Here is a 20,000-nt window from a genome sequence, read left to right on the forward strand (position 1 = left end):
CTCACTTCTCAACTGTACAGAGGGATATTGGGGACAAACTCAACAAAGGGGTACAAAAATAATCTGAAAAAATTTTCAGGTTTTAGGAATTTATATTTATTAAGATTGACAGAGACATTGAAAGCTATTAAATGTAAATTACAGTATAATTTTTTTTTTCGTAACAAAATTGCTTTGCACATGTTATTTGTCAGGATGCCGATAGCTTCTGTATCGGATCCGAGAATGCGGTCGAGAGCTTTCAATGCTTACATTCCAGTCTTCCATTCTGTCACCTAGAGCATCTAGTACCCCCTAGAAGACGTTTTCAGGGTACACTGGAGGGGCGATATCTATTAGTTCGGTAATCTACGGAATCGGTTATGAAGTTGATAAATCGGTTAATCGGGATCGGTTAATCTACGGAATCGGTAATCTACGGAATTGGTTATCCTTATTTTACGTACTATATGACGCACTTTAATTTTTGAGCAATCAAAAAGTTTTTTTCCATTTTGTTTTACCATGAGATTTCAAAGACAGACTAAAAAAACGTATTTTGAAATATGAAACCAAACTGACCTTTAAAATCTCTCAAATCGTCATCTGTACTTTCTTTCTCCTCTTGTGGATGCTTGCCAAAAGTTGGGGGTGTTGGTGGGCCTCAGAAAACATCCGATTACACAATTGTAGTGTATTTCCTACAAATGCACATATAATTATTTATGGTATACTTAATTTTTTATTGTACGATTCCTGTCACTAAAATATTACCAGATAGAGATAGGTTTTTAAGACTGGTGGTAATATCGAATCTAACACTGGACTGGAGTATATGACGCTCCTGAATTTTAAAGGTAATTAATTGAAAAAAAAAGTCTTATAGTCTGTTGAACAGGGTTAAGACATAACTATTTTAAAATCAGGATGCGAATCAAAATCTTTCCTGTTCTTTTTTTAGCAGTAAACATTCTAATCGAACATATCGCTCACTTCTTTCAAGAACGTCATAAATCAAAAATCGTCAATTTTCAGTTGTGCGTGTATTCGGAATGCCAAGAAAATGTACTATATCCCAGCAAAAGCGGTAAATTTTTAACTTTATATTTACCCGCTACAGGGCAGAAAGTGTCGTTTTTGCATTTTGAAGAAAACTTATTGTTTAATAAAAATTTTTTTAATATGCTTAATATTTTTCAAATGTAGAAAAAAACTTCGGGTTTTATCTTAGTTAATATTTGTGTTCTGGAGGTCCCGGGTTCGATTCCCAAGGGGGTAAAATAAATATAAGTGATTTTTTCACTGTAATATTTATTCAATATTACCCTGGACTGGTACCTGAAGCGGAAGGCTGATCACCTTTCCTTCATGTGTAAACGATCAAGATAACACTGCGTTTATATGACGCAGTGCCCTATGCACCACTGGGTGCGGATAAGGGTTTATTATTTTTTTTTTAAATATTTGTAAAAGTAATAAATACGTTGTGCGTCCCGTTTACCTCTCTGTACCCTCGCACTGGCGCGGAATCTGCGCCATGATTGTAATATCCGTAACGAGCCCATAACTCACGGTCGCCCGATTGAAACGTACCGCAGTCGCTGCCGCTGGAAGTGGGTCCGCTCAGCGCGTATACTGCACGCACTGCCGCTACATACCCTGTTGTTGGGACACCCTATTATTGGGACACCCTGTCTTATCGCATTGTTATTGTATGAGACACAGAACTACAAAGTATATATATATATATATATATATATATATATATATATATATATATATATATATATATATATATATATATATATATATATATATATATATATATATATATATATATATATATATATATATATATATATATATATATAAATATATATTTATATATATATATATATATATATATATATATATATATATATATATATATATATATATATATATATATATATATATATATATACTCTCAACACTCAATTTTTGGCATTTTGCCGAAAAAAAACAAAATAAGTATATCACTCACTCCTTTCAACAACGTCACATATCAAAAGTTGTGCATGTTTTCGGAATGCCCATAAAATGTACTGTACCCCAGCAGATGCGGCATATTTTTAACTTAATATTTACCCGTTCAAGGGCAGAAAGTATTGTTTTTGCACTTTGAAGAAAAGGCTTTGTTTAATCATTTTTTTTTAAATAGACTAATTGTTTTTCAAATGGAGAAAAAACCTTTAGATTTTATCTAAAAAGATCTGTTGTATAGTAAAAAGGTCAACAAGTGGCTTGATATTGATTTTTTATACATTTTATTATATTCTTAAACTTTAAAAACGATATCCTGAAAAATCAAGTTTTTTGATATATGACGTTGTTGAACGGAGTGAGCAATATGTATAATTTTACAGGACTTTAAAATAACTATTTAGTTTTTTTTACAAAAATGTTTTATTTACCAGTGACCGGGTTTCGTTGTAACTGAAATCACCAGACTGGTGTGAGGCTAGACAAAATTCACATGTTACATACACAACAAGACAGGTGTTTAAAATCATGATTTTATATATTTTTTTGCTGCTGCGGAATTTTTCTTCGTCCAGATATTGATGTATCATAGCATTAGGTTCCTCTTGCTGCACTCTTAGTTAACGAGATGCTATAGAAAGTTATATTATAAATGAAAAATGGTAAAACAACATTTTTGGTATTTCAACCCCTGCCTTGTTGTGTACATAAAATATAATTTAGTCTAGCCTCCCTCTAGTTTGAGGATGTCGGTTACGACGAAACCCGGTCACTGGTCAAATAAAAAATATGCGAATAAAACTATATAGTTTTTATTTTATTGTATAAAATTTAATTAATGGCTGTTACTTTATCGGCTACCCAATTGGGATGGTATTTGTTACATTTTCTGGGTTTATATATCTTTCCAGCTTAAGTTTTTGATGTAAAATTGTCAAATAGACGCTAGAAATCGAAATATGTCACCAAAATTGTGCATTGATTGACGTGATTAGCTTGAATTAATCGAATCCCAAAACCGAATTATTCAACGACTTCTTTGAAAGAACTCGTAACTTGATTTAGTTTTTCTATTCGATCGCCTGTGTGTAAATGTTACTTGTACGTAATGATATTCTTATTTCGTATACGTCGTGCGTCTGTATGGGTTGTGATTTAATGATCTGAATAATTTCCTTTTAAATCAATACGGTAATAAAAATGATATATTATAATTTTTAACACGATACGGTGAGATAAATCAATTTATAATTGTCATTATTATGACCAGGGGTTATTTTAATTCAGATATAATTTGTATGCGGATCTTGGTCTTGTGTGATATTCTCGAATTTGGCGCAGTTTATTTTTAAGAACAATTAATTTGTCGTTAATATAATAATTCTATAAAAAAATTAATAAACTATGTTTCCATTGTATTGCTATTTATACAATTACTTCAGAATATTTTGGTTAATATCTATTCATTTTTAATTTATGCTTTACTTGATAAATAAATACCTATATTATCTGGTTACCTATAAAAAAGAGACGAAAATATAATATGCTTACCTTAATTTATAAAAAAATTACGATATGTTACCCAAAAATTTTAAGGATAAATACTTTTAAACAAAAATTGTCCATTAACAAAGTACCACTTACTAGAAAGAAGGATAAAATAAGACTACCATTTTTAAAAAAAACGAGTCACAAAATTATTTAATGTATAAGGGTTTGAAAATGTATGATGAGATGCCTGAATGTATGAAGAATGAAAAGAGTCTGAAAGAATTTTAAAATAAATGTTTTGTTTACTGTAAGAAGATGTAAATATAAATTATGTAAATTAAGTGTAAATAATAGTTTGTTATTAATGTAATAAAAACTAACTTCAGAAATAAAAAAAAATAAAAAAAAAATTCTTCATATTTATTTTTTACGTATTTCGATGCATTCCGTATAGACAACTAACATTAAAATAGTGATGAACGAATTGAGACTCGTGTAATCATTTTTAAGATAAAATGATATTTACGAAGTAAAATTTTAATTAAAAACCTATATGGTATTTGAAAATGATGCAGAAGGCAGCGAAACTCGTATCACAATAGATTTTAAGAAAAAATGTAAAACTTAAAATTTAATTAAAATCCTGCCTGTTTTTTTAACAAATAATATCTTTATAATAAAGGATTCTGTCCTACTTTGGGCATATCGCCAGAAAGAACGAGAAGAGTCTTGAAAAACTGGTAGTAACAGGTACAGTTGAAGGCAAGCGGGCAAGAGGACGGTCTCCAACAAGATGGACAGACCAAATAAAGGAATCAACCGGATCCTCGCTAAACGCAGCCATCAAGTTGGCCCAGGACCGGGAAGAATGGAGAGGACTTGTGCACCAAGTGCCTGACATTCCAGAAGACCACGACGCTCAGCATTGAGCAAGAAGATGAAGAAGATCTTTATAATAATCCTGTGTTATAATTATTATTGCTGGGAAGGACATATTAGTTTTGTATTCAGTCAATAGTTTTTAAATGATCACGCATGATAATTTTGTAAAATTACAATGAAAAAATACTGTATTAGGAAGGGTTAAAAAGATTTATTTCAGTCCATTTTTGAAACCAGTATATTGTCGATGATAATCGCTTTAAGTATTCATTATTTTATTGTTACTTTTTAAACACCATAATACTCTTATCATTCGTATTTCCAATTTTATGTCGGACATTATCGTTTATGGCATCTACAATTCAGTTCTTTTTATCAGTTTTTATTTTTACATTTGAATTAATTCACTGTTGAAAAATGTTTCTTTTCGTTTTACCAATACGTACATTATGGTTATTGTACTTCAAAATTATATAAGAAAAAATAATGCATCTAGCATACTATTTTTTGACATCTTAAGAAAGATGAAGATGAATATGGAAGTTTGAGCGTTTATGGGGCTCTATGGAGCATTACGATCTTCATAGGCTGGTTTAAATTATCACTTTACACACGTGTAACATATACTAATTCTACCCATGATTGACAACCACGCTACTCGAATTCTTGGGACTTCTAAATATATTGTTCAAATTCAAAACAGTGTGCTTGAATTCACAAGAATTTCACTAGAGACATACATGGTGAGATGTGATAAGCTTTTTATTAAGCAGATACCATTTTAATTTGTATGTTAGGTCCGAATCCTGGATTATATCCACGTACTCGAGAAACGCTAGAAAATATCCTTTTCATTTTATATTCTTAGCCTATAATTTCACCAGTTGCTTAATTGTGAATTATGTATTGAGTGTATCCAAATACTTGTTCGCAAATCTGAATAACCTCCAGTTAAGATTTATTTTTATTAACTTATAAATTATACAATAAAGATATTTAAAAAACTTTAAAAAATCTCCTAATTGCAAATAATCCAGTCATGTGAAGCAGTATTTGGACACACTCAAAATGTTGTAAAAAAAAATACACCTTGCAACTACAAGTTATATTTATTGCAAATGAATTTTTCATTATTTTCGCTAGTGGGTACAACATTTTTAGCATTCAATTCATTTTAAATTTGTAATGCATATCCAAAGAGCATTATATTACTATGCGAAATTTCTGATCATAACTTAATGACTGTTGTATAAGAAGTTATCTAAATGTTCGTTCAGTTGTATCGCTTCGATCGTGTATTATTTAAGCAACTGCTTTTGGCATTACTAATGGTACAACATTTTGTGGATGCTGTAGCGATAAAAATGACATTAACAAAACATATAAACAGGAAAATATATAAATGACTTTATTGAAATCTTCAGATAAACCGATTAGGCAAGAACAATTTTAATTTTATTTATTATCTTAAATATCTCAAAATTTTTTTATTTCTCATTCCATTGTTTTTTTAATAACAATAAGTTGCAAGATGCTTTTTAATTGATTAATTAATTTTTAAATCAATCATAGATGTTTTCAGTCCACCGAGTTGTATTTATTAACAAAAACACTTGTCACAAATAATTGTATGGCTACATAAGGACCGTCAGTCCATTTGATCTTCACATTCATTTGAAAATGCCATAACTAGGCGAAACAATGTATATATATATGTATATATATATATATATATATATATATATATATATATATATATATATATATATATATATATATATATATATATATATATATATATATATATATATATATATATATATATATATATATATATATATATATATATATGTATATATATATATATACATATATATATATATATATATATATATATATATATATATATATATATATATATATATATATATATATATATATGTATACATATATATATATATATATATATATATATATATATATATATATATATATATATATATATATATATATATATATATATATATATATATGTATAGTACGAGTTGTATTTATTAACAAAAACACTTGTCACAAATAATTGTATGGCTACATAAGGACCGTCAGTCCATTTGATCTTCACATTCATTTGAAAATGCCATAACTAGGCGAAACAATGTATATATATATGTATATATATATATATATATATATATATATATATATATATATATATATATATATATATATATATATATATATATATATATATGTATATATATATATATATATATATATATATATATATATATGTATATATATATACATATATATATATATATATATATATATATATATATATATATATATATATATATATATATATATATATAAATATATATATATATATATATATGTATATATATATATATATATATATATATATATATATATATATATATATATATATATATATATATATATATATATATATATGTATATATAAATATAAACATGTATTCATTGTATTAGCGGCCAATAATAGGTACATCTCCCGTATGTAGTACGGTGCCGGTGGTACCCGGTGGTTGGCAGTCGCATATACGGGGTGCCCAGGCAGTCACGCCTCGCGCCGTGTGTGACGGGTCACCGGAATGCCTCCGGGGTCACATACACCGAGTCGTGCCGTAATTGAGATAATGCTACCAGTAGCGAGCTAATAATATTTTCACCACTAGGTAGGTACCTGTCGCCTACCCCCACCCGAGACTGCTAGGCGAGTGCCGATAGTGTAGACGAAGAAAGTCATCCAATATCGCTCAAGTATTGCCGTAGTCCGCCTCCGTAGTGTAATCGTGGAGCCTGCTTGACTTTCGTATTGGAGGTCCCGGGGTCGATACCCAGGGGGTCAAATAAATGTTAGTGATTTTTTTCACTCTAATATTTATTCAATATTACCCTGGACTAGTACCTGAAGCGTAGGGCTGATCACCTATCCTTCATGTGTTAACGATCAAGATAACAGGAAAATATATAAATGCCTGTTTTGATTTCATCAGATAAACTGATTAGGAAAGTACAATTTGAATTTTATTTATCACCTAAAATATCTAAAAATGAAAATTGCTTTTACAACATTTTGTGTGTGGGCTATAATGATTCTTGGCATCTCGTGTATTTAATTTCATACATCCATCAGCGAAAAATCTTCCAAGTAATTTGATTTCCATACACACCATTAATAATAAGTCATTCTTACTATGTAAATGTTGGTTAAATACTTTATAAATAAGCTATGCGTGTATTATTACTATTTTTTTTAGCACAGTAATAAAAATATTTTAACTCCGTACTGTACGTTCAACCTTCATTTTTTTCTTAATTAATTGCAGGAGGCAATGTAAAGAATGCCTGTTTATTCGATTATTAATTGTTTAATTAATGGTCTTTCTAGGTCACGAAAATTCCGATTAACGTGACCATCTTGATTTATTGGCCGACATTTTTGGTCCAGCAAAAAACAATTAAATGCACGTATGTAATAATACCGGTATTTATTAACATATGTATTTAAGAAATTCTGCTTGATGATTGGGAGACATACGCATAGTGTCAAGTTAATGATAGTTTTTTTTTTAAAGGAATAACCCTTAAAGCCTGTACTTTTAAAGGCTTGTCTCCGGGTAGGATAATAAGGAAAGGAAAGGTAAATGTGAAAACACATCGCTCACTCCTTTCAACAACGGCATATATCAAAAATCGCCATTTTTCAGTTGTGCGTGTTTTTGAAATGCTCAGAAAATGTACTATATCCCAGCAAAAGCGGCATATTTTTAACTTAATATTTCCCACTACAAAACAGAAAGATTGTAATTGATTGATTGTTGAAGAGAAAAAGTATTGTTTAAATTTTTTTTATTAAATATTTTTCAACTGGAGTAAAAGACATTCAGGATTTATTTAAACAGATCCATTTCACAGTAAAAAGTTCAAAAAGTGGCTTAATATTTATTTTAAATACATTTTATTTTATTTTTTAACTTAAAAAACGATTTCCTGAAAAATCAAGTTTATTGATACATGACGTTGTTAAAAGGAGTAAGGGATGTGTGTGATGAACATCAAAATCAAATAATTAACGATATTTTTTTGAAATGCTGTTGTTATTTTGAATTTTTCACTTGGTTTCGTTATCTTGAATATTTTTTTTTCTGTTTTTTAAACAAATAAAACCATCAAATAAAATTAATTAAAAACTGACAGCGTTCCAATTATTTCAACTGCAATGGTACTTATTATGTTATTTATAAAATAGGAAATAAGACATTTAATTCTGATAAGTTGACTTCAAGTTTCAAACCATAAATTATTAATAATAGAGTAAGATTAATCATCAATAATATCGTAACCAACAATTATGTTTGGAAAATGGTAAATCATTTTAAAATATCCGCTATTATCTGTTTAAAAAACAAACCTGCCAAAATGCTCAATTTTATGAAATTGGATACATTTTAAAATTACGAAATTTGAGAACCATGTTCAATTAATTGATTCGAAAATAGCATACGTAAAAAGGGGGTTTAGTTTACTAACTAACCGTCACGTCGCTGGCCCGTAGGAGTAAGCAGACAAAATAAAATGCCAAACTAATCTGTCTTTGTAATCTTTTTGGCTTCTTCCACATTCATTCATCTCTTCATGCACGACCGCCGATTATTTCGGGTCCTGTATTTGACAAATTAAAAAATGCCATATATTCCTCAGTCTTCCCCTGATCTTTTTCCCAACTAAAGATTTAGTTATGTGAGCCTTTTTTTCTTTTCCACTTAACCAGACTGCTCTATGTCGGCCCGTGGCCGGTATGGTTAGTTTAAAATATCAAAACTCAAGTCCCCCCACAACGGGGTGAATTGCAAAAATTCTCCATCTTTCCATAATTATTGAAATTGATATGTTTTCCCGTTATAATACTAGCCTTACTGTTAGTCCTTTATTCCTTAATGTTTACTTGTTATTTATGTATTGAAAAATGTATTTTATCTTTAGAAATAAAAATGACATAAATCTAAATGTTGCATATACCCCGTCTTCCCCTACTCGTTGTTATAAAATATGAATAATTGAGACTGAAATAAAAAAATAAAATCTAGGCATCTCCATACCTAGCTTTCAATACAACAATAACCGATGAGAACGGATTAGTACCACCGTCGATACTTTGTGTACTGTGAAAGTGAGGTGAAGTCAAGGATATTGAAGAAGAATGTTGAATGACCATGCGAATTTAGTATGTATAATACAGGCATGCCATAATTGTTATCTTATTTGATGAGACCGGGTTTGACCGAACCATTTTGTATAATTTATATAATAACAACATTTTGAGTGTGTCCAAATATTTATACACAAAATCTAGATTATCTCCAATCATAGTAGTTATTTTCATGTTATTTTTTGACATCTCTTTAAAGATAAAGAAGAATATGTTGAATGTTACACGTGTGTAAAGTGATCACTTAAACCAGCCTATGACGGTCGTCAGCCCCGTAAATGCCCAGACTTCCATATTTTTCTTCATTTTTGATGAGATGTCAAAAAATAATATTTATATAATAAGTCAAATAACATACATTTGGAGATTAATTAATGGAGATTTAGTTACAATGATTAAAGAAAACACTTCGTTTTTTACCACTTGAGTTTTATTATAGACTTTATGTTTCAGAAGTTAAACTTCCATCATTCAGGTCTGTATAATAAGTAAAATATAAAATATAAAATTGTTCTATAAACAAGGAGAGGGGAAAGTAAGGGGAAGGGGTTAGTCAAGAGACGGAGTTTGAAAACAGAAGAAAAATGGAAAGCAATGGTGAAGAATTTTGAAACAACATATTAATTCTAATAATAATTTATTGAATAATGTATTGTTTCAAAATTCTTCACCATTGCTTTCCATTTTTCCTTTGTTTTCAAACTCCCTCTCTTGACTAACCCCTTCCCCTTACTTTCCCCTCTCCTTATTTATAGAACAATTTTATATTTTATATTTTAGTTACTATACAGACCTGAATGATGGAAGTTTAACTTCTGAAACATGTAGTCTATAATAAAACTCAATTGGTAAAAAACGTGTTTTCTTTAATCATTGTAACATGTCTTACCACAAAGTTTATGCCGAAACAATAAATAAAATAGAGATTTAGTTAGGTGATTTTATTAAATTTATTGATCAGCTGGTTGAAATATAATTATTATACATTTTTGTGTTTAAAATTAATTTTTATAAGAATATGAATAAAATATTTATATTATTTCTTGATTTGGCATTAACTTTGTGGAATGATAAGTACATTATTTTTAAAATTATACACTTGTATTATATCATTCGTTGAGTTTTATTTCATTTTACAGGAATAATGTAAAATGAAATAAAATTCAAAACGTTATATATTTCTTGAAAATTTATTTTAGGTTCGTAGATACATTTTTTAATTATATGTATTATAGGGTAGACTGGGTACGGTTGAAACAAAGGACGGTTGAAACAGACCAAATATCTTGCAAACCGTATGTGGTAGGGTGAAGGGTCCAAGGGACGAACAAAGCGGACAACAAGTTCAAACACGAATATCAGTGTTGCATCGCTCGCCGCATGGTGCAGTTGCTTGTAGGAGGCCCTATTGTATTTTGATAACCAAAAGTAAGTATTTTTGTTATGAGAATTTTCCTTTTATTACGGTTTCTATTGAAACGATATTATTGAGTATGATTTCGTGTTTGAAATGAAGCTTGTAGAACACGATATAGTGATTAGTTCTAATGTGCCATTATTGTTAACATTACTTTTTTCTGTTTTCCTCCTAAAGGAGGGGTTGGGGACGGTTGAAACAACATATTTTTCAGTTTTCCTGTTTTCTAGGTGCCGAGAGTACGCGCAAGAAAGACTCCGAAAGGGGAGGTCGACTTGTCGAGGTATACATACGCTTATGAGGAGGTTAAAGCAAGAGATTCACTGCGAAAAGCGGCGGAAAAGCATGGATTAAACCACTGTTCGCTCATTAGATACAAACAAAAGCGAGATGCATCTGGAGAAAAAGAAAATGGCATATGAACCCCACAACGAAGTTTTTAATAGAGAGCAGGAGCAGGAGCTTGCAAAATACTTGCTACTAAAAAAACAGAGAAAGAAGAGATAAGAAAGGAGTATGAAATAAGGTTGAAACGGATGAAAACTAAGTAAGTCAAGAAAAGATTGGATGGAAGAAAAAGTAGAAGGATCGTTAAAGGAAAAAAATAATCATAATACTCAACAGGAATCATCATCAAAAGAGGACGAGTGCTATTGTCTTGTTTGTCTGCCACTGTATTCAGAAAGCAGATCCGGCGAAAAGTGGATACAGTGCACCACTTGTAAACTGTGGGCTCAAGAAGACTGCACAAAAGGTGATCTTAGCTATGTTTGCCACAATTGCAACTCGGAATGCTCCCAAATCTAGATTTTTGCTTGATTTATGACTAATCAAAATGAAAGAAGTGTTTCCTTTTAGTTTATTCACAGATTATTTTAGTTCAATTGGTTTTTTTTTAAATGCCATTGTTTTTAGTTGTTTTTGTTCATTACATATCTGTAGATTGATTAATATTGTCATGCGGTGCCATAAATATTTATAACACAAAAATAAATAATGAATAAAACGTCTTACAGTATTATATATTGATTTATTTACGTGTGTTTCAACTGACCCCAATCGCTGTTTCAACTGCCCCTGGTATGGGGACGGTTGAAACAAATCGGATATATTTTTTAAATTTGATCTGCCACTAAAAATAACACACCGGGTACTGAAATTATACTTCCCATTAGTAGACAGAAACACGCTCTTGTATTTAATGCATCTTCATCATCGCTTGACTTGTAAAGAGCAATACTATGGACAATATAAGCAAAATTGTTTCAACCGTACCCAGTCTACCCTACCTCTTTATGCTTGTGTCGAGCCGAAATACTTACATGTTAATATAAGTGTATAATTGAAAAATATAAATTAATTATTTCCAATCGGTTGTTTACTTTGTCCGCCTCCGTGGTGTAATGGTCAGCATTCTCAGCTACCGTTCTGGATGTCCCGGGTTCGATTCCCAAGGGGGGTAAAATAAATATAAGTGTTTTTTTTCACTATCATATTTATTCAATATTACCCTGGTGCCTGCAGCGCAGGGCTGATCACCTTTCCTTCATGTGTAAACGATCAAGATAACACTGCGTTTACAATATGACGCAGTGCCCCAGTGCCCTATGCACCATTGGGGTGCGGATAAGGGTTTTATTATATTATTATTATGCTTACTTTTTCAAAAAGGATAAAATTTTATGGGTGGTTTTAAAATTAAGTAATAAAAACGAATATCCGTAATATATCACACAGTTATCTACCTTTAATATAATATATCTACCTTTTATCTTTCTTATAACAATATTCGCGCGGATCAAGTTTTATAAGGAATGACACATATTCACAAGTAGAACTGTGACGACAAATGGACACTGTCAATTTCTTATCAAGATGGCCACATCAATAGTCATTTCATACCACTTCGATGGACATTATATTGTGATTTCACAATGACAATTTATTTTTATGCAGTTGTATGTTTTAACGAATATTTCCTCATTACATTTTAACATCTCAACATTGATGAAGAATAATATAGAAGTCTAGGTATTTACAGGGCTTTAGACCTGTCATAAGCTAGTTAAGTGATTACTTTACACACGTGAAAAATTGACCATCTACCCACGTTTGGCAACTTCTCATCTCCGTCTTATTCCTTTTTACTGAGGGTTCGATTTGGTAAGATTAATAATTACTCAAATTTTTGGAACTAATATATATGTACCCATATCATATGTCGTACGCTTTATGTTTAAATTCGCGGCAGGATCTTTGGTTGATTTGAGAAAGCTTTTATTTAGCAGACTCTTTATTTTGATTTATGCAAGATCCTAATAGGATGATTTAGATACTGAGAGACACCTGAAAAAAATATTTAAAATTTGTATGCAGTTCATAATTTGATTAGAGTTTAAATATAATTTATATTATATATATAAATACATACACACATGTATATATATATATTTATATATATATATATATATATATATATATATATATATATATATATATATATATATATATATATATATATATATATATATATATATATATAATATTAATTGTGAATGTGTGGAAAATCATATGACAGAATTAAAAACGACGATATAAGAAAGGAATGTAAGGCTGAACGAGGAATAATTGAAAAGATTAGGAAGAGCTCTTTGCGGTGGTATGGACACGTGGAGCGAATGGATAGCGAGAGAATGACTAAGAAAATATATGTGGCGAATGTGAGAGGGAAAACAGAACGTGGACGACCGAAAAAGACTTGGCACGATCAGATCAATCAGAACCTAAAATCTGGCGGTGTAAAAGTCTGCGTAATCGGAGGGCATGTATGACTAGATGTATGGATGTGAAGGAGGCGAGGAGTGTATATCAGGACAGAAGAGTGTGGCGTTCCATCCTCTCTGCCTACCCCTGCGGGGAAACGGCGTGATGGTAGTAGTAGTGGTAGTAGTAATATTAATTGTGCTAGGCATTATCTTCTGCAACTTTGTCGGATGCTACCAGGGTACCATAATTGCATAAGTAGTACTTTGGTAAAACTGCGCTTCGCAGGCAGATGCTTTTTAAAATTACCCAGTTGTTAGTGCAATCACTTAACACCTTGTATTGATATTTAAGTGTGCCCAAAGGTTGCATTATTGTACACTTATGTATATCTATTGTAGATAAGTATTGTAAATTAGAATGAATACATTACTCTAAAAGGCTTTTGCGCAAGTCGAGTTTAGTATGATTAACACAGGTCGTGAATCGAGCTGAGAGGATCATAAGGAATTAATTGAATTTTTATCTGGGGCGTGATACAGAGTAACAGAGTTGCCTAATATTCAGGCCCATTTACCCTTCTCAACTTGTAAGGCCCATCGCTCACGTGTCTGATGCATATTTCTGCTAAAATATTTATATATATATATATATATATATATTTTTTTTTTTATTTCAAAACATATAACATACATAAGTCCTATATCGCTATAACGTCATAAATCAAAAAACGTAAATTTTAAGTTGTGCATGTTTTCGAAATGTACTATATCCCAGCAAAAGCGGCATATTTTAAACTTAATATTTACTCGATACAGGACAGAGAGTGTAGTTTTTACGTTTTTGCATGAAGAAAAGGTATTGTTTTATTATTTATTTTAATATATTAAATATTTTCAAATGGAGAAAAAACCTTCAGGTTTTACCTTAAAAGATTTGTTGTACAGTAAAAAGTTCAATAAGTGGCTTGATATATATTTTTATTACATTGTATTTATTTTTAAACTTTGAATACGTTCTCCTGAAAAATCAAGTTTTTTGATATATGACGTTCTTGAAAGGTGTGAGCGATATATAATATTTCTAACTTACTAAACTAACTAATCGTCACGCCATTTTCCCGCAGGGAGGTAGGCATAGAGAATAGAACGCCACACCACTCTGTCTTTGCAAACATTTTTCGCCTCTTCCACGTTCATGCATCTCCTCATACATACCCTCCGATTGTTACGACACAATTATATAATATTCCCGATGAGTATTTTCTGTTTCTCATTTTGGGACATGGGATTAAGGTTAACAAGACTGAACATAAGGTAAGAAGCATGTTTAAAGGAAACAAATGAACAAAACATATTTTCTTCATCTTTGTTAAGATGTCAAAAATAATATCAAATAAACTACTATAAATGGAGATAATCCAGATTTGTGAACAAGTATTTGGACACACTCAAAATGTTGTCAACACGCATTTAATAATAAATGCATTTTACGTCTAATTTAAATCAGAAAGTTGTTCACATCACGTCCGATATGTGAGATATTTTGTCGCATAATAAAGCATCACGTGCGCGACGGGCCTTACATACTGATTATCTCGAGACAGAAAAATGCCATCGTAACACTGACTCCGTCATAATATTATAGAAATTTGGTCGCATGGAATATTACAATGGTGGACCAAGTTTAATCTGGTTTGATTTATAGAGAAATTCTTTTATGTGGTAAGGTACTTCGTACAATGCTAAGGAGTCTGAAGAAATATAAGTTTTTTTTTATGTTGTGATTGTAACCTAGATATATTTTGTATTGTAATATTATATATATATATATATATATATATATATATATATATATATATATATATATATATATATATATATATATATATATATATATATATATATATATATATATATATATATATATATATATATATATATATATATATATATATATATATATATATATATATATATATATATATATATATATATATATATATATATATATATATATATATATATATATATATATATATATATATATATATATATATATATAAATATATATATATATATTTTTTTTAAAGATATATTTTTAATTTAAAAAATATATATTACGGCTCTTTATTCATAGCCTGTGTTGAGCTGAAATACTTACAAGTTAATACAATAATGAAATCAAACACTGATTTTTTGAGTCTACTTAATTGTACTTTACTATTAAAAAACACATAAAATACCCGAAAAATAATATGAGTATACGTACCTACATGCCCCATGAATTATTGTTGTCTCCCATAAATTATTACTGCTCATGTTAAAACTATTACTTGAGTACCTAGAATTGTATAGCTATATAAGGACCATCAGTCCATTTAATCTTCACATTCATTTAAAAATGCCATAACAAGACGAAACAATTGTCACAAAATGAATTTTTATCTGTTTTCGACAGTTAAATATCATTAAGTATACTCAAAAATCAGTATTTGGTTTAACATTTAATATATGAAATTCAATCAATCTTCTCAGACGATGAAAAGATGCTTAATACTACAAAGGATAATAAGAATAATAATACTAGAAAGGATATTTCTATTTTATCTTATAGAGATGCACAGGCAGTGAGCAGTGCCCAGACCTAAAGCTACATAACATCATGATGGAAGATCTAAGTTCTAGTACAAAGTTCTAAATTCTAGTACCATGGTTTGAATGGGATGTCAGCTTGAATGTTGGGGCAATATGCTCCTCGATGCTGTTTGTACTCTTCTCAACGTTTGCCCCAGATTGATCTATGTATACATTTTAACGAGGAGATTAAGTCGGCAATACCAAAAATTGCTAAGCTTGTTTGAATCCTGTTAGTTTATTTGCCTTTCTAGTGCTATTCGTTTATACTTGTCTCGTTTTTTTTTCTTATCTCCATTAACATTTTACGATTGTCACCGTTTGAGGATAATACACATAAATATTAATTAAATATAACTGGTGTTGATTTTATGGAGTACTCGATTTTTATATACTCACGATTTAAGTGCTTTAAAGGCAGGGCCAGATGAGGGTTATTTAAAAAAAATAAAAACAAATCTATGTTTGTGTGTAATCAAAAATACTACCAAGTATTTTTTTACTATATTTTTAAAACAACAACTAAATATTTATTTTAAAATTAAACACTAGTTGAGTTTTATTTCAATACACACTACGAGTGTATAGTTTTTTTTTCCACTTTTCTCTTTCTAAACAATATTCGCCTCTTCCACATTCATGCATCTCCTCTTGCCGATTATCCCGATGACTCCTGACCTGACTACATTCAAGTATTTGAAATATTTGATCGAGCTAAGTTTTTCTCGGACTTCCTCTGCTTCTATTTGTTTCATTGTTCATTATTCGCTCATTTAATTAACATGTCCAAACCATCTCAACACACGTTTCTTAAATTTATTGATAGTACTTTTCTCAGTTTCTTTCATTATTTCCTTATATTACCACTCTAATATCTATAATACATCGTCCTGAGAGATCTAGCTGCTGAATCCAGTCTACTTTCATCCTTCTTTTGTCAACTGCATGATTTATTTCCATGCTTAAGAGTTGGAACCAGCACTCCATTACGCACTGCCAGTTTAACTTTATAATTAAAATTAAGAAAGGTGTGCAGAGATGGTTTGGGCATGTAAATCAAATGAGCGAAGAAAGAACAGTTAAACAAATTTATAAGTGAATATGGTTAGTATGATAGAAACAAAGGAAGACAGAGGGAAACTTGGGATTATCAAATATTTCAAATAATTCAAAGTGGTCAGGTCAGGGGTCGGAATAATCGACGAGTATGTATGAGGAGATGCATGCATGTGGAAGGGGCGCAGTTTGTTTTCAAAGACAGGTTAGTGTGGCGTTTAATGCTCTCAAAAAAAACTTGATTTTTCAGGAGATCGTTTTTGAAGTTTAAAATATAATAAAATATATTAAAAATAAATTTAAGCCACTTATTGAACTTTTTACTGTGCTACAGATCTTTTTAGGTAAAACCTGAATGTTTTATCTCCATTTGAAAAATATTTACTTTATTTGACAAAATAATAAAACAGTACCTTTTCTCCAAAACGCAAAAACAACACTTTCTGACCTGTAGCGGGTAAATATTAAGTTAAAAATATGCCGCTTTTGCTAGGATTTAGTAAATTTTCTGGGCATTCCGAAAACACGCACAACAGAAAATTTACGATTTTTTTATATATGACGTTGTTGAAAGGAGTGAGCGATATGATATGTATTGACATAGTGCTTGCCTAGTTCGGCCCTGGGCGACCAGAGCAGGTACAAGTAATTCTACACTACTCCCGATCCGACAGATTAATGTGACCTCGCAAGGATGATTTATATTAATTTGATATCCCTCCAAAGTTTTGCACGTACGTATTGTGACAGGAACAAATTGACACTTGATAAGGTGACTAATTGCCACTCGATTTAAAAGTATACTTTATACGATTCGCCAAAATCGTGTTTTACCTTACTGGCGCCATTTGGGATGTTAATTAAAGTATGTTTTTTGTGACTTTATGATTCGTTTTTAGTAGACATAGGTGGTGGAATTAAAAAAACCGTATCAAATGTCGACTTCCTTTAAACATATATAAATATTTGGTTATTTGATTCGGTCATTTAAGGCCTAGATCTCAAGCGTTGGACGTTTGTACACGTTTTGTAATGGAGAATTTTTTTTGTTGTACTTTTTACCATTCAATAACACTTTTCTTTTCAAAACCATATATTTATTTCGAAGAAAAACTTAATTTATAAATACAATAACGGTGTTTTGAGAAAATAATTCAACTACGTCACATATTACCGGGGTTTAAAGAAAATTGAGTTGCGACTTATCAAATACTAGGCCTTAAGGCGGGATAATCAATAGCTCGCAACATAATTTTCTTTAAACCCATGTAAAATTCAAAGTAAAAAGGATTTTTTGCTTAAAACAACGTTTTTGTATTTAAAATATAAGTTTTTCTTCGAAATTAACATATAGTTTTGAAAAAAAAGGGTTATTGAATGGTAAGGAGTAAAAAAATATATATTTAAAAATGTTAATACTCCATATTCCAATACACAAGTATATTCTAAAAATAATTGTGCGCCCACATCACGTGTGTTGATAAGGAGTGTAATATTTCCATACTGTAAAAACTATTTTCGTTTTCTTCTTCTTCAGCCTTCTTCACTGCTGGAAAAGGCTTCTTTCATATCCTTCCCTTTCTTTCGGTTGGTTGCTGCTTGCAGTTTATTTGCATCCTCCACAGCAGCTTTGTCGTTGGACCATCTTTTTGAGGTCTTCAAAGTCTTCTTATTCAAAGACAGTCATGTCTTGCAGCGTGTCCTGCCCATCGGCTCTTCAGTATAGCTACGCGATTTATGATATGCACAATTCTGGTTCTGCTCCTTATTTCCTCATTCCTTATTTCTTATTATGTCTCTTGAACTTATACCAAGCATGGATCTTTCCATTTCCTGTGTACATTTGAGCTTTTCTTTATTTATTTTTGTAATAGTTATAATCTCTAATGCATATGTAGCCACTGGCAGTATACATGATTAATATGTTTTCCATTTTAGATAAAAAAAGTAAAAATCTCTCCATTTAATGGTAAGTTTTCCAAAATTTACAATGCATTTAATAAACAAAAAAACTGATTATCAGCAAACAATTTTCTTCCTCATTTTAATTTCTTAATCGTAACGTTATGCTTACATATAACATGAACTAGGGGTAGTGTGACAAGAAATCGACCTTTTCTAGTAAATTGAAAAATTATTTCGAAAAACTAGTAATTTAAATTTTAATACATCTCGGAATTACCAGTTTGTATATTATTAAAAATAAAAAATTATCGCCATAAACCACTAAAATACGAAAAAACTTCATAAACAACATTCGAGACTCGTAAAATATTGTATATAATACCAAGTCAATATAACTCGATTTTATTTTAATTATTTCGATAGGTTTATTTATGTGAATATTATAAAATCCTGTATTTTATGTTTTCTTAAAATCAAAAATAAGAAAAATACATCAATTATATACATTAAATTTATAATTAATCAGTTTATTTATAATTTAAGCCTGAAATGGTAATCAACTGTTACCTGATTTTCCTGCCCATAAAATATAAAA

The sequence above is a fragment of the Brachycentrus maculatus genome, unplaced genomic scaffold (assembly GCF_059751285.1).
Source record: "Brachycentrus maculatus isolate JH-2025_06_01 unplaced genomic scaffold, ASM5975128v1 h1tg000054l, whole genome shotgun sequence".
NCBI classification, from domain to species: Eukaryota; Metazoa; Arthropoda; class Insecta; order Trichoptera; family Brachycentridae; genus Brachycentrus; species Brachycentrus maculatus.